Consider the following 15,906-nt stretch of genomic DNA (forward strand, 5'->3'; position numbering starts at 1 on the left):
GAGGGGGCTTCAGCAGCCTCCCTTCTGTGAGCCTGGAGAGTTCCAGAGATTGCACTGGCCCAGGAAGAGGCCTGGGCTCTGCTGTGGGCTGCAGTAAATTCAAACCAACATCACAACCTGCTCTCTGCTTCTGAAACCACACACAGTGTATGGTGAACAAAAACTCCAAACACTATGGATTTCCCTAAACGCTCCTCTGAAGCCTCGGAAAGCCAATTCGCTCAAACACGTCTTGCATGGATTTCTGAGTTCACTTTTTATATCCAGGCTCCAGCACATGGGGCATTTCACTAGCGTAGAGGACACACACACACACACACATACACCAAGGACCTATGGCAGGGCCCAGTGAAACTACCTCTCCTATGCAGAGAGGCAGCCTGTGTGGAGGGGTATCTGACAGGCACGGCACAGAGAGCTGCCTTCAGAGTCTGTTTACCCATAACCTTGGCAAGCTCCTACATCTCCCTGAAGCCCAAGCTCCTCATGTTAGCATGGAGATAATAATAAGAACAACACTATCCATGGGCCCCAGCTCACCCAGCCTTCAAATGCTACAATAGGAGGACTGATCAGAAGAGAGGCCTGGGAAGGCCCCTCCTGGGATAGCCACCCAGAGGGCCCAGCTGCAGGCCGGCTGCAGGATTGGCAAAGACTTGGGGGTGTGAGGAGTGGTCCCTTGCTCCCACCTTGGTCTGGAAAGGTGTCCCCATGCACACACCTTTTTGATTGTGTCCAACATGGACCTCCCTCCGTTCCATGGCTTGGTGGACTTCCGTATGCAGTTGAGACTTGCCATGCTGTGCCACTTCCGGTCCTCCAACTTCCTGTGAAAGGCGTTGGCCAGCATCAGAACACTGTCATACAGGTAGAGGTTGGAGATCTGCAAAGACAGAGGAAATGAAATGCCTTCAGCTCATGCGTTTCCAGACACAGAAAGCTGGGGTGGTGCAGGACTCCGACCCTAAGATATGGTCCCCAGCGCTGAGGTGTGGCTTCCAGGTGTTCATTCGACAGCCCAGGCAGGTGCTGAGATGCTGAGTAGGATAAGGCTTATCCCTGCAACAGGTATGAGAGTGGGAGGTGGATTTGTACAACCTGAGGGAGACCAGCAAGACGAGCACCATGACTGAGACATGCACCTGGGCAGGTGACCTGCTCAGGTGATGAGGGATGAGCAGTATAAAGAGGGCACAGCATTTGCATCAAGGTGCAAAGGGGCAGGGCCACTTAGGGCAGCACCTACCAAAGTTTCCATTGAAGAACCAGGTAGTAAAGACTTGGGTGCTGCTGTCTCTGTTGTAATCACTCAACTCTATTGTTAGTAACCTGACAGCAGCCTGGATAAGACATGAAGGTGTAAGCACAGCCACGCGTAATAAGATGCCATTTATCAAAATGGCCTGTGTGCTGGGTGCACCCCCATGGCCTCAGTTGGCCAAACTCTGGGTCAGAGGAACTGAAGGCAGTTCAAGATCAAGACTGTCAACAGGTAAAGCAGAGAGGATGGGCAGGATCCACAGGCAGGCAGGGCCAGGGCCAGGCAGAGCCATGGGGGTGGGGGCTATGTGCTGAGGACTAATAAGGTGACTTCAGAAAGAAGGTCACCACTGGTGGGTCTGTGCCCAAACAGCTGGTGATCAACTTGGCCTCAGAAAAGACCATTTTGGAACCCCAGAAGAAGCTATGGGCTCCTGGCTTTGGCTGGGCCCAACCCTGGCCATTGCAGCCATTTGGGGAGTGAACCAGTGGATGGACAATCTCTCTCTCTCTGTCTTTTCTGTCTCTCCCTCCCTCTGTGTAACTCTGCTTTTCAAATAAATAAATAAATCTTAAAAAAAGACCACTCTGGTCTCAGGATGGGCCCAGGATGAGAAGCTGGAACAATGCTTGCAGAGCAATCCTCCTGTGCATCCAGGGGTGACTGTAATGGAAGACTCCTGACTGGAGGGGTAGGAAGGCCTACACCTGCCTGCTCAGTAGCTCAGCAAGAGCCTTCACAAGGAGGAGGGTGCACTCATTCCCAGATGTCACCTTCACACCATCCCAGCCCTCAAGGAGGCATCGGAGGAGGAGGGAGTGGTCGCGGGAGAGGTAACGTCCACCCGCGGTCAGGTTAGGGCCCCTTGTTACTAACTGTTGCATAGACAATGGCCAGCAAAGTGGGTCACAGGGACCAGTCTCTGAACACCTGAGCAGCAAGGAGCCTGCTAAAAATATTTCAGGAAAACAAAACCCACCGGATAGAAACAGGAGACTATGTCAGCCTCACAGGAGGCCTGGGAAGATCAAATATGCTCCTCGGAATACAAGAAGTCTCCCCTTCTGCCCCCACCTCTCCTTCCTCAACGTGTTCCCTCACCCCTACACCTCCATGCCTCCGTCTCTGTCTACACTTCCCTCCCCACACATCTTACTCTGGATGCCGCAGACAAGAACATAGTGGTGGAACTCATCCCCCACCACTGAAGCTGCAGTCAGGGTGGGAGTACAGGAGGGGGCACAGGACATCAGACACATGGGCTCTGCACTGTCCATCCAGTTGCTCATGCCACCCCTCCAGGGCCATTTCCACAGGGGCACATCCAAGCAAAGCCGACCACTTTCCCTGGAAGTCTCCCCATGGGCTGGACATGGCTAAACAGCTGTGTCCCATCTGTCACTGTCCTGTGCTCTTGCTGTGCCTGCTGCAAGTGTGAGAAGTGGGTGGAGGTGGGTCGATGCTCAGGAGGTGGCCAGAACATGCCTGGGTGACTGACCACAGCTCACCAAAACATGGGAAGCAGCAAAAGCAGTGACTGGGCTTATCCTTGTCAGGTGTCAACTAGCAACAGAGAGGAAAAGTGTTCCAACAAACATGCACCCACTCCCTGTCTGAATCATGACAGAATCGTGTCCTGGTCCCCTCAGGGTGGGAGACTCATTCGCCTCAGGGAGCAGGGATGGCCCATGCCCTGCCCCTCCCTGCTCCCCCCAGTGCTTGGGAGCCCCCACTGATGCACAGCTGCCTTCCCTCTCTGGAACACAAGCAGAATGGAGCTTTCAGTAGAAGAGAATACAAACCACTAAGAGGTGGCTTCGGTTTTCTTTTCTCCCAAAGAATAACTCAATGCTGAGAGTCCTTGACAAAGTGAAGATTTCTGTTCTCAAGATACACACAGATCTTGCAGGCACCCACTCACCACGAGGACTATTTATCCAGCCCAGACCTTTTTTTTATTTTATTTTATTTTTGACAGGCAGAGTGGATAGTGAGAGAGAGAGACAGAGAGAAAGAGAGAAAAAGGTCTTCCTTTTTGCCGTTGGTTCACCCTCCAATGGCCGCCGCTGCTGGCGCGCTGCAGCCGGCACACCGCGCTGTTCCGATGGCAGGAGCCAGGTGCTTATCCTGGTCTCCCATGGGGTGCAGGGCCCAAACACTTGGGCCATCCTCCACTGCACTCCCTGGCCACAGCAGAGAGCTGGCCTGGAAGAGGGGCAACCGGGACAGGATCGGTGCCCCGACCGGGACTAGAACCCGGTGTGCCGGCACTGCAAGGCGGGGGATTAGCCTGTTAAGCCATGGCGCTGGCCAGCCCAGACCTTTTGACCCACTCCCACCCCCATTCATGCACTGAGGGCAGAACTCATAGCACCTCTGCTGTGGCCCAGACAAACACCCAACATAAGGTACCTTTTCCCCTCCAGCACTTCTAGCCTCAGTGAATTAAGGTAATCAGCAAATGTCTGGATGCAGAGAGGAAGCAGCAGAATATGACTAAGAAAGGCCAGAGGAAGCCTTCAGTCCTCCCACAAGCGTGTCTGCTGTAAAGAATGAATGCATTCCAGCTCAGAGGAGCAGGCTGGAGCAATGCTCTTTTCCAAGCACAGATAGGCCCTGCTCACCACCACCCCCAGATCTCCCTGAGAACACCCTCTTCTGTGCATGCATTCTGCACTGTCAGTTCATGAATGTGCTTACCTCATCAATTGTTGAGTTTCCTAAGGGCTGTCTCTAGAATCCAGCACCAACCAAGGAACATGGCTGGTGCTTAACATGCATTTTATGAATGAATTCATGGAAGATACACATAAAGCAGGAACAGTGGATGGATGGGTGTGTGGGTGGACAGCTGGGTGAGTGGATGGACGAATGAATGGATAGGTAACTAGATATAGACAAATAGACAGATACATGGATAACTGGATGTATGGATGGAAGGACAAATATGTGAGTGGATTTTTGGGTGAGTGGATGTATGAATGAATGGATAGGTAACTAGATATAGACAAATAGACAAATACATGGATAACTGGATGATGGATGGAAGGACAAATATGTGAGTGGATGGGTGGGTGAGTGGATGGATGAATAACCAGATAGGTAGGTAAATAGATGAGAGAATGATAGAGGGGTGGATGAATAGATAGATATAGGTAGATATATAGATATGTGAATAGGTGGGTGGATGGATGGATGGATGGATGGACAGATGGGTTGTTGATGGGTATATGGGGGATGGATGGATGGACAGACAGATGGATGGTCTGACCTCCTGCTAAGAAGACACACACTAACTGTATTTCACAACAACAAAAATATACAAAACAGACAGGAAGAAGAAAAGATTGACTGCCTCCAACTTTGACTTGGGTGGAAGACTCCTTTTCCGAAACAGCAATTAGCTTCTCATCAGAGCCTACTTGAAAAGCCTTCTAGCTCATCATTGGAACTTTTTCTATCTACTCTACTCACCCCTTCTCCTTCTCCTGGTAATACGCTGTCTCCATATTTGTCCCTGCCTTAGTGTTGATCTGTGGATGCCTTTGGCCCCCAACCTCAGCATCATCACTTAGGTAACCTACTTTGTGATTTCTGACTTTGGCTTATGGTTCACTGGGGGAAATGCAGCAGGTGGGGATGGCATTGCCTTCACAATCCAGTTGTCTGGGGAAGAGCTGCTGTGGGGATGAGATCAAGAGAAGATGGGAGAATGGCTCTCTAGACCAGGGGCCCTCTCCACAGCCTGGTAAACTTAAGGCTTTCCTTAGGGCAGGTGGATGAATACAGCATCAGAGCTTGGTCATACCAAGCCCCCAAGACAGTAGGGGTGGTCTTGAAGGAGAGAGGCCCCCAGCTGCAAGAATACTCACTCATCACCTGTCACAAAGAGTCAACAGCTCAGGCTAAGGTCATGGACCACAGGGAGAGAAAGGAGCCTGGCCTGAAGGAGTCTTGCCTCCCTCCTTCCCATCTCAGATAAGACACAGCATATAGCTCATGAGCAAAGATCAGCCAGACAGGGTAGATACTGTCTAGTTAAACCTCAGTCCATGAAAATGAGAGCCAGGGATAGGACCACCTGGGAACAGTGCTCCACAAAGTGAGAGGAGGGAAAAGTGCCTCTTCCCAGGTCAGAGTCAAGTTGAAAACCAAAAGAGAAGTCAAAGTGTCAAGGCCAAGGGCTTTGACTGCAAAGCAAGACTTAGAACCAAGTCAGAGACACCAGGAATGAAGTCAGGGGAAGAAGAAAGGGGCAGGGGTCTTCCTGGGAGCCTGTGGGCTCTGTGCTAAGTGAGGAGAGAGCTGGCTGGTTCACTTGGCAACCCCAGAGACATACGCCAGCTTATAAGTCCAGTTTCCCTCTCACTCTTTATGATACAGTATGACTCACACTGCCATACATGCAGCATAGGAGGGTGGCCCAAGAGCTTTGCCAGCCTTGCTCCCTGTTGGACCCCCAGTGCACGGATACAGCCACACACTGAGTCAGTGTTCACAGAATGAGTGAGTTACATCTCCTCCTGCGCCTACTTGTTTAGTGACCCTGAGCAAGCCATTGAAGACTCTCAGACTTATCACAGCAAAACACAGTGTGATCAGGGCCCTGGGAAGGTGCAGACAGCAGCCCTGGTTTACTGCCCCTGTGAATTGCAAATGACACATTGTCATTTTTTGGAGAGAGCAGAGCTAGAAAGGAATGCAAAGGGCAAACAACAGACCTAAGCGGCCCCTGACTTCAGAGTGGGTGAGCCGAGGGCTTATTGGGGAAGTCTGCATGGGTGAGGCACACAGAATGTGGAGTTACTGGGAAGATGAACTCAGATCTGGCAACAAGATCTTCTCCTTCTTTCAAAGTGTGCAGGAGTCATGTCTGGATTCTGCAGCTTGTGGATCAGAAGGCTGACAAAGAAGCCATGCTAAGCACTAATCCCCAACTCTATGTGCAGTCTGCTAACCTGGACACCTGGGCATGCGTCCCTGGCCCCCTCCCAGCCCCAGCACAAAGCCACAGCTGTCACTGGTCCCGGGTTTGTCAGGGCTGCACACCCTCAGGTGCCATGGGGCTGCCCTTTGATGGGAAGGTGATAGCACTCCCTGGGGCGTTCCACGGAATGGAAAAATGGAGGCAGGCGCAGTGTGTATGTACCCAGGCTCCTAAGAGTGAGCTGCACAACCCACTGCACTTGAAGGGCTATTTGGCATAGTTGATTTTGCAATGAGACCACCCAGGTGTGCAGGGTAGGTGAGGAAGGTAGGCAGCACATGGTGAGAACAAGGGCCAGCCGTCACCCTGCACCTGTAACTCTGTACATAGTCACCTGGACCTGTCCCCTGTGCAGGCTCAGGGGTTACAGACCTGAGGAAGTCCTTGGTGAACTCTTTAAATTATCACCTCCCACTGCATCCTTCTCTCTCCCTAGGGAATTGGTAATGGCCACTCACCTTTCTCAGATGCATCTCCTGCCAGATCACAGCTCCTTTGATTTGCTTCCCAGCACTTCTTGCCTCTCGTCTCTTGGCTCAGGTACAATGAACTCTGCCCCTGCTCCACCAGGCCTCTGGACTTTTGTATGTGCCATTCTCCTTAATCAGAACACACTACAAAATGGAGCTTAAAAGTCCCAATTTCAGAGCCCATGCTGTGGCACAGTGGGCTAAGCCTCCACCTTTGGCACCAGTATCTCTTATGGGCACTGTCTGTGTCTCAGCTCCACTTCCGACCCAGCTCTCTGCTATGGTCTGGGAAGGCAGTACAAGATGGCCCAAGTCCTTGGGCCCCTGCATACACGTGGCAGACCCAGAAGAAGCGCCTGGCTCCTGGCTTCAGATCAGCTCAGTTCTGGCTTTTGTGGCCATCTGGGGAGTGAACTAGCAGATGGAAGACTTTTCTCCCTGTTTCTCTCTCTCTGTAACTCTACCTCTCAAATAAATAAAGTCTTTAAAAAAAAGTCCCAGTTTCAGGGGTAGGCATTTTGTGAAGCAGTTAATTTTCATTGGAGACCTGCATCACACACTGTCCTGGGTTCAAGTCCCAGCTCCACTTCTGCTCTAACCTTCTACTAACATGTACCCTAGGAGGTAGCAGGTGCTGGCTGAGTCCCTGCCACCCACTTGACACGCCTGGATTGAGCTCAGCCTGGCTCAAACTGGGCTGTAATGCAAATTTGAAGAGTGAACCAACAAATGGAAAATGTCTGTATGTATGTTTCTGTGTATCTGTCTGCCTTTCAAATAAATAAAAACAAATAACTTTTTTTTAAAAGTCCTAATGTTGAGGGGCTGGTGAGAATTAAGAGAACATTTGTGAATGATTTCACGTAATTATTGGCATGAAGAAGTGATTAAAAGAGTGGCTGTGGATTCATCAAGGTTGAATGACTAGTTCTACAGCTGTTCGTAGGGGGCCACACCCAGGTAAACAGATTGAGGAGGTATTTGCAAAGTGACATCCCTTCTAGAAGATGAGCGATGGCAGTCAGAAGCCGACTTGGGAGCAACAGAGGAGCTGGATGCACACCCACACTCCGCGGGAGCTGCCCAGCCCCTCTCAGAAGCCCGCACTGGTTTTGCATGGGATGGGAGCGTCCAGCCGCACTGTTACTCACTCACTCAGAAGGCAGAGACTCAGCCAGGAAACAGGAAGCAGAGGATACATTTCCGAGAGGCAGAGGAGAGAACTAAGCCATGAGCACTTGTTGGGGGCTTGCAGCTCTTTGGAAACCCAGGAGACACAGATGGCTGTTGGACAGAGACCAATCACAGACATAAGCACCAGTGACAGGAAACCAGGTTGGATTTGTTGAGTTTGCACCAAAAATCCCATATCAATAGCTATATTTTATTTAGGAGAACACCTTGTGTCAGCAGGAGCAAAGGCTACCAGAAAGACGGTTAAATTGATCTTTATGAGAAAATAAGAATTTAGAGTCAAGACGCAGAGGGAGCAGACGAGGATGGAGAAAGAAGCCAGCCAGGTGGAGAGGCAGGGAGCCCTGGGGCACAGGAGCAGGGCTCAGCAGCAGGGTTTGGTCCACAGAGACAGTCTGTGCAGCTAGGACCCACACCACGCCCTACCCCTGCCACCAGGGCTCCTGGCGGCTCTGAGACACAGAGGCTGACTCAGCTTGGGCCACTATAACAAAACACCACTGACCTAGTGACTTATAAGTCACAGGAGTTTACTCCTCATAGTTCTGGAGGCTGAAGGTGAACACCCAGACAGGGGCAGGATCATTGTCTGATGAGAGCCCCTTTCCTTCCTGGCTCGTGGCTGGCTCCCTCTGGCTGGGTCTCCAAGCAGTGGAAGAGAAGGACTGTGGCCTCATCAGCCCCTCTGTGGGCCTTTGGCCCCTCCAGGAGGGCTCCCTCTCATGTCCGAATCACCCCTCCAAAGCCCCACCTCCCAGTACCATCACCTTGAGAGTTAGGTTGCAGCTTATGACCCTGGGGAGGACACCAGCCTTCAGAGCACAGCAGGTGATCTGTGCATGTGGGGATGGGGGTTTTGTTGATAGAATTTCCCATCTGGGCAGGTACAGGGCAGATGCTCTGGTCAATCACTGAGTCCCCAGAAACAGAATCAGGACCAGAAATAATAAAAAAAATGAGCCCCCATAAAATGGGCAGAGCTCCTGGGGACAGCGATTAGTTTCCAAGCCTATCCGCACATCAGCAGGCTGAGACCTCTGTGTGTCCCCACCAGACGGCAAAGGAGAGGTCTCCACAGTACAGCAGGGTACATGGATGCGCAGCCAGGCTGTCAGCCTCCCAACACTCCCAGCATGCTTGTGGGCTCCAGGGTAAGTCTGAGACCTCAGCAAGCCTCACTAGATGCCATGCTCTGGGGCCCAGGTATTCTTGTGTACCTGCTGTATCAAGGTAAGGACCATTCTTGGGAAGATGAAGTAAGTGCAGGCCAGCATCAAAACCGCAGGTCCAGCTGCACACTGCATCAATCCATTGTCTTCTCCTGCACCGAAGCTGGTGATGCGGAAAACATTCTCACTGAGAAAGGCCGCCTTTCCTTCGGGTTTCTGGACAGCCTGATTTCCCCCTCCCTCCATCATTAATCAAGCAAAGTGGCCTCTTCAGGGAGACATCACAGAGACAAACGGCAGGGACTGACCTCTGAGCAGACCCTCAGTCCAGCTCTGGTCAGCCCCCAAAGTCAAACAAGCCACTGACAGAAGGTCCAGCTGGGAGCACAAGCTGATGTCCAGATGCCACAGTTCGAGGAATCTGTCCCCAGGCAAGAGTTCTCTGCCAAACTGCTGCTGGTCCACCTGTCCTGAGAGAGCGCACCACGGCCAGGCCTTGGGGAGGGAGCAGATGGTGGCAGAGGGCAAAGGGGTTGCAGAGGCCAGATCTGAGCAGCGAGTTTGCCAAGGGGAGAGGGGCATCTGCCCAGACCAGAGGCTCTCTGGGCTCAGGCAGCCCCCTTGCAGCCAGCGTGGTGAGCAGGTGCACCCGAGGAGACCACCTGTGCAATTGTGTCTCTGACAAAAGCTTCCCTTTCTCCTAGCACTTGTATGGGTCTTAGGGGTTAAGGAAACTATTGAGAGTGACATGAAATCCAAGGTAGCTCTGTGTGAGCGAGGAAGCTGCAGCAGGAAGGCATCTACTGACAGGTTGACAAAAAACCTTGCAGTCTGGGAAGAATACAGAAAGCCCAGAAGAAATCGTGATGTGCAGGGCAGGGAAGACGGGGCCTGCTCTAATGGAGTGAGCCTGGGGGAGGCGTGATTCAGCCAAGCCATTCAACAACTGTAAAATGCTCAGGGAGCATTCCACAATAACACCACCATGTTAACCTGCACAGCTTAACCCAGGCATCATCGGGCTCCACAGTGACCAGACAACAGGGCTTACATCATTGGCCTGTCACCCCCGGGGAGAGAACATCTGAAAGCTGGTGGGGTGGTGGTGCAAGCAGGAGCCCTGAGGAACTCACTGGGCAATGCCATGTTCCAGAGACACAGCAGTAACGGATTCTCCAAGCGCAGCTGCCCCTGCCTGTGAAATCATAGCAAAGTCACAGGGTTCTCAGGGATCGGTTATCGCTTTTATGACTCACTGAGTCAGACAAGCCCTAAACGGACTTGTCAAAAAAATTCAAGAATAAGAAATGCCCAAATCAGACAGTGCTGGGTAGGGAAAAGTAAACAGCAGCACTGCGTGTTGGCAAATGCCAGACTTTTGGAGCTACTAGAAGCTACTTATTTAGGTATCTTTCTCTCTGCTAAACAGGGACCAAATTGATTTGCTGTAATAGTGCTTGGTTGGCTACAGAACACAGCGAGCCCTGACCATGGGCCTAATAGGGGAAGATGTAGTTTCCAAGGTCAGCTCAGCAGCAAGGCAAGAGACGAATGCGCTCCCAAAAGCACCCTGTTCTTGATGGTCCTCACAAAGACGTATCATCCCAGGAGCAGCCATCTGGGAGAGGAGCTAAAGTTGGACCAGAGAGCTCCATTTCCAACAGAATTTTCATTAATTTCATCAAGACAAAGTTAATAATCCATGACACAAATGTTTTTTTTTTTCCTTGAGTTGGTTGTTCTAAACATGTTAGAATCTTCTCGATAAATCTCACAGCTAGAGGCTAGTAGAAATTAGTTTGCGTTCTACACTGCCATTAAGAAAGAAAGAAGTTGTAATAGTTTCCAGAGGAGACTTGAAGGGAATGGCTTGTAAATGAGATGAATCTACAAGCTTCCCAAGTCACTTCTGGGCAGGATGAGTAAATAAATCCACATTTCTCTCCCAGCGCACTCCCTACACTGAAGATGATGCAACAAATGGAGAGAGATTTCTTTAAAAAAGTGTTTGGCTTACATATAAAGAGGCTTCTAGGGACTGTTAATTTGTGCCAAGAATTACAATCTTTTTTTTCCCTTAAGTTTGATTCATTGATTTGAAAGGCTGGGTGAGAGAGAGAGAGAGAGAGAGAGAGAGAGAGAGAGAGAAATAGACAGAGATTGTCCATCTGCTGGTTCACTCCCTAAATGGCCATAATGGCCAGGGCTGGGTCAAGCTGAAGGCAGGAGCCTGGAATTCCATCTCTGGGTCTCCCAGGTGGAGGGCAGGGCCCATGTACTTGGACCATCATCAACTGCCTTCCCAAGCACGTTAGCAAGGAGCTAAGTTGGAAGTGGAGTAGCTGAGACTCAAACCAGTGCTCACAGAGGATGCCAGCGTTGTAGGTGGTCACTTAACCTGGTGTACCTCAGTGCTGGCCCCAAGACCTGCATTCTTTTTTGTTTGTTTGTTTAAAGGTTTATTTACTTATTTGAAAGACAGAGTTACAGGGGATGGGGGGGAGACATAGTGAGAGAGAGAACTTCCATCCACTGGTTCACTCCCCCAAATGGCCACAAGGAAGCCAGGATTAGGAGCTTCATTTATGTGTTACACATGGGTGCAGGGGACAAATTAAATAAATAATTTTAAAAAAACTATATTTAGGAAGAGAGATTGACCACATCATACCAGAAAAAGAAACAGAGGCCATGAATAGGTTGAGCCTTTCCGTGGAAGCCCTGAACACCACCTCGAACCCTCTCAGTAACAGTGATGTGAGGTTGTTAATAGCCCAGCCCTGTTCTGAGTGCTTTTCTTATAGTCTCCCAGTTAATTATCATTAGGACTCTAGAGGGTTGGAAATATTCTAATCCCCAACTCACAGTGGAAGAAACTGGGACACCAAATGACAAATAAATACCAGTAATAATTCAAGAACTGGTTAGTAACTAGAGTTCCTGGGATCTGAACTCAGGTGAGCTAGCACCGGCTCTGCTTCTGTTGTCTTTACTATCTCTGCAAGATCTCTACAGTGTTGCTCTTAAACCTTGCCCCTCAGGTAGGGCCTGGGTCCAGCAGGAGCAGAAAGAGGTAGGGTGTGTCCCAGGGTTGCTAGGTCCAATGTTGTGTTTGCCTTATTTGGCGGTATCTAGCTGTACCACTCAGCCGTGCCTTTGTTTATCCTCTTAAGTAACGGGTGGGTGGATGTCCTCAGCCAGACTCCCTCACTCTGCCATCCTGTCTCAGCCTCCAACAGGCAGCCTCTTTGCATCCTGCAGGTCAGATGTGCCATCAAAAATCCCACCCGGGTCCTTTAGTCCACAGCACAGCCTCAGCCACAAACCTGGACGAGAAGCACCTGCTCTTTCCCCAACCCGAGCAGGTGCAGCCCCACTTTGGGCAGTGGAAAGCAGCCCATTCTTTGTTCTTTAAGTGGACGGAGTGCAGTGTGACAAAGCAGGGATGGGAGAAATGTACTGGAGATGTGAGTCTGGGCAGAGGCAAGGAGGACACGTTTGTGCACAGGACTGGAGCCCTTCAAGGTGGGAGAGCCGGGGAGCCCTCCTAGGGCATGCAAGCCCCACAGGGGGACACCTCCTTCTGTCTGAACCTGCGAAGGGATTGCCCCTGTCCTGTGCTGGATGGGATCAGGCACAGGCCGCTGGACCTTGGTATCTAACTCTACTTCAGTCCATGTGGAGAGTGGGAGTGACACCTTCAGAGGGGTTTATGTAGTCCTTGCTGCTGCTTCCAGACTCCAGAAAGGAGAATGACAGAACAGGCCAGCAGCATCCAAAAATGTAAAACCACGTCAAGAGCTTTTCACTCTGATGGGGCTGTATTGTGGTGCTGTGGGTTAAGATGCCATTTGCAACACTGGCATCCCATATTGGAGTTCCAGTTTGAGTTCCAACTGCTAATGCACCTGGGAGAGCAGCAGATGAACAAAGTACGTGAACCTCTACCACCCAATGTGGGAGACCCAGAGGGAGTGCCAACCTCCTGGCTTTGGCCTAGCCTAGCCCTGGCCATTGAGGCCCTGTGGGAAATGAACCAGTGGATGGAAGATTCTGTCTCTCTCTCTCTCTCTCATTGCCTTTCAAATAAATAAATAAATCGTTGAGAGAGATCTCTACTCTAACCCATTTACCCAGGGCTCTCAACTCCATGGTCTGCAGAGACTTTCACACCACTCTCTTAGTCAACCTCCACCACATTAGAAAAAAACCCAGGGGTCAGCACAGTGGTATAGAAGGTAAAGCTGCTGCCTATAGTGTAGGCATCCCATATGGGTACTGATTTGAGTCCACACCACTTCACTTCTGATCCAGCTTCCTGCTAATGCACCTGGAAAAGCAGTGGAAGATGGCCCAAGTGCTTGGGCCTCTGGCACCATGTGTGAGACATGGAAGAAGCTCCTGGCTCCTGGCTTTGGTCTGGCCCAGCCCTTCGCCATTACAGCCATTTGGGGAGTGAACCAGCAGATGGAAGCTATATCTCTGTTTCTCTCTCTGTAACTCAAATAAATAAATAAAATACACTTTAAAAATAAATAAACTATACCATTTAAATAAATAAAACACACCTTTCCAATAAATAAAATACACCTTTCAAATAAATAAAATACACCTTTAAAAAATCCCCAGACATCTAATAAGCTCCATGGGTGCTTGGAGAATGGGATCACTCCAGCTAAATTCATGTCTGCTGTTTCCCAACCACGGACATGACACATCTCATGTTCACTTTGTGGATTATTTCCTCTCCCCCTCCCCCCAAATACAAGAGCCTAGAACAGATTCAGTGCTTTGGGCTTTGGCACACAACACAGGTCCACGGCCCACTCGAGATTCCAGCAGAGCCCCTCCCCAACACACACAGCCCTTGACAGAGCCATGTCTAGCTGTCCCTGGGTGAGGCTGGCCCTCAGGCAGTGGACACAGTCACCTCCATCCTGAAACTCTGCTTCCCATTGCCTGTGCCTGTCTGGGTAAAGAAGGCAAGATGGCTTCCAGTGCTGAGTGGTGAGCTGATGGCACACAGACTCCCAGGCAATTTCCACAAACCCCAGTGGGAGAAGAGACCTCCTGTCATGTGGCTTCCACTGGGTACCAACCACAGTTTTCTTGTGCACAACAGCAAATGGCAAAGTGCATTCATGGCAGCCTGGGGGCCAGGGGAGGGCACTCTCTGCCCTGTCTCCTTGTCACCCGCAAGCATCCAGAGAGAAAACCACATCGTAGGAAAGGCACAGAGCTCCTCATTCTATTCTAAGGTCTCACGACCACCGAATGCCAAGTACAATACACCACAGTGTGGATGAAGGGATGATTTTGTGCCTCTTACCTTGGAAGGAAAGGGAAAAGTGAGCAGGTCACGGCCCTGCACCATTGCCCCTCCTTACCCAGCTGGGGATGCAGCATGCAAGCAAAGTGTTAGAGAAGTTCTGAGACTTTTTGCAAGAGCCATGTCTGTGCCAGTGGCTTCTTACCCAAAAGGGCCTTCAACAGGCTTAAAATGATGTCTTCCCAAAGGAAGACTCCAGCCCCAGCCCAGCCAGATGAAGCCATCCGCACAAACCCACAGCCTAAGACTGACATCTGCTTCTGCAGTAAGCACATCACTGTTAACTACCACAGGCACCCGGGGACTTAACACGGCCTGCCTACTGGCAACAGGCAAAACTGCCTGCCAGTGCCACTCAGAGGCACTGCCTGGGCAACTGGTTTCCTCTTCAGCAAGGGACACAGTTATAGGAATCAAAGTAGGTGGGCAACAGCGCTCTGCAGGTGCCCAAGGGTGCAGCTCAGAGTTTGTCCCCCTCGGTGGCTGAGTCCATGGTCCTGGAGGCTGAACACTGACCTGAAGCATCTGCAGGTAGCCTTCCTGGGGGTTGCAGAGCAGGGAGGAGATGCGGTGATTGTTCCTCATACACTTCTGGTTGTCCTTCGTGGACGGGAAGATCTGCCGGACCACGGTCATCCTGCCGAGGGCACTGTGGACCAGATCCAGGATCTTGGGATCGCTGATTTCCTGGGAAGAAAACCAGATCGTGCTTACCAGCAACCCACAAATGGTTCCTGCAGAAGGTCTACCAGGAAGCATCGAGGCTAACACATCCTCAAGAGCTCAGGCCAGGGAGGTGAAAGGACTGGGCCCATGTCACACAGCTCAGTAGTTGCTTGTTCACAGATAATACTGAGATGCAAATGAGATGGTTCACCATTTTCCCTAAAGGCCAGCAAGAGATGAGCAAGGTTTCCACGGGGTCAAGATTTTAGAAACCCACACTGCCAAACGGCACGGCATGCATCAGCCCACACCGAGGAGAAATTTCTCGCTGGGAGTCATCGATCTTCTGCATACAGGGAAAGCTGGGGTTTGCCAACACAGCTGCTCAAATGCGGTGAGTTTCCTGAAATTCTTTATTAATGACATTCACGTTATACAAGTATTTGCGTTCAAATTCTGAAAACATATCTGAGTTCATGCACTCAGGCCTCTATTCCACAGGCTCTGGCCCACATCACCTGTGACGCTTGTTCTGTTCTGAGCACCAGGGATAAAGCTGGGCGGCAGTTGGTGCTAATCCCATCCTGCGGATTTCCTGGTCTTTGTGGGATGACATAGGAGGTGTGTTTCAAACATTTGTAGAAAAGGGAGATTAATGGATATGTTTGTTTAGGGAGAAAAATTCTGAAATCCATGCATAGTTTTGTTTTTTTTTTTTTTTTCATAAAATTCATTTGTAGGAACTGGAAGAACCCCCACCACCACACACACACACACACACACAGAGTCCACAATTTCTGCACCAAAATAAATGTATCCTGTAAGTCTAT

General features: G+C 50.6%; 1 pseudogene; it reads right to left on the reverse strand.

Moving 5' to 3' along the window:
• LOC133775821 (glutamate receptor ionotropic, delta-1-like) overlaps window positions 1-15,428 on the reverse strand; it is a 236,978-nt pseudogene extending 221,550 nt beyond the window's left edge.
• Between the last annotated feature and the right edge of the window lie 478 nt (window positions 15,429-15,906).

The sequence above is a fragment of the Lepus europaeus genome, chromosome 17 (genome assembly GCF_033115175.1).
Source record: "Lepus europaeus isolate LE1 chromosome 17, mLepTim1.pri, whole genome shotgun sequence".
Taxonomy (NCBI): domain Eukaryota; kingdom Metazoa; phylum Chordata; class Mammalia; order Lagomorpha; family Leporidae; genus Lepus; species Lepus europaeus.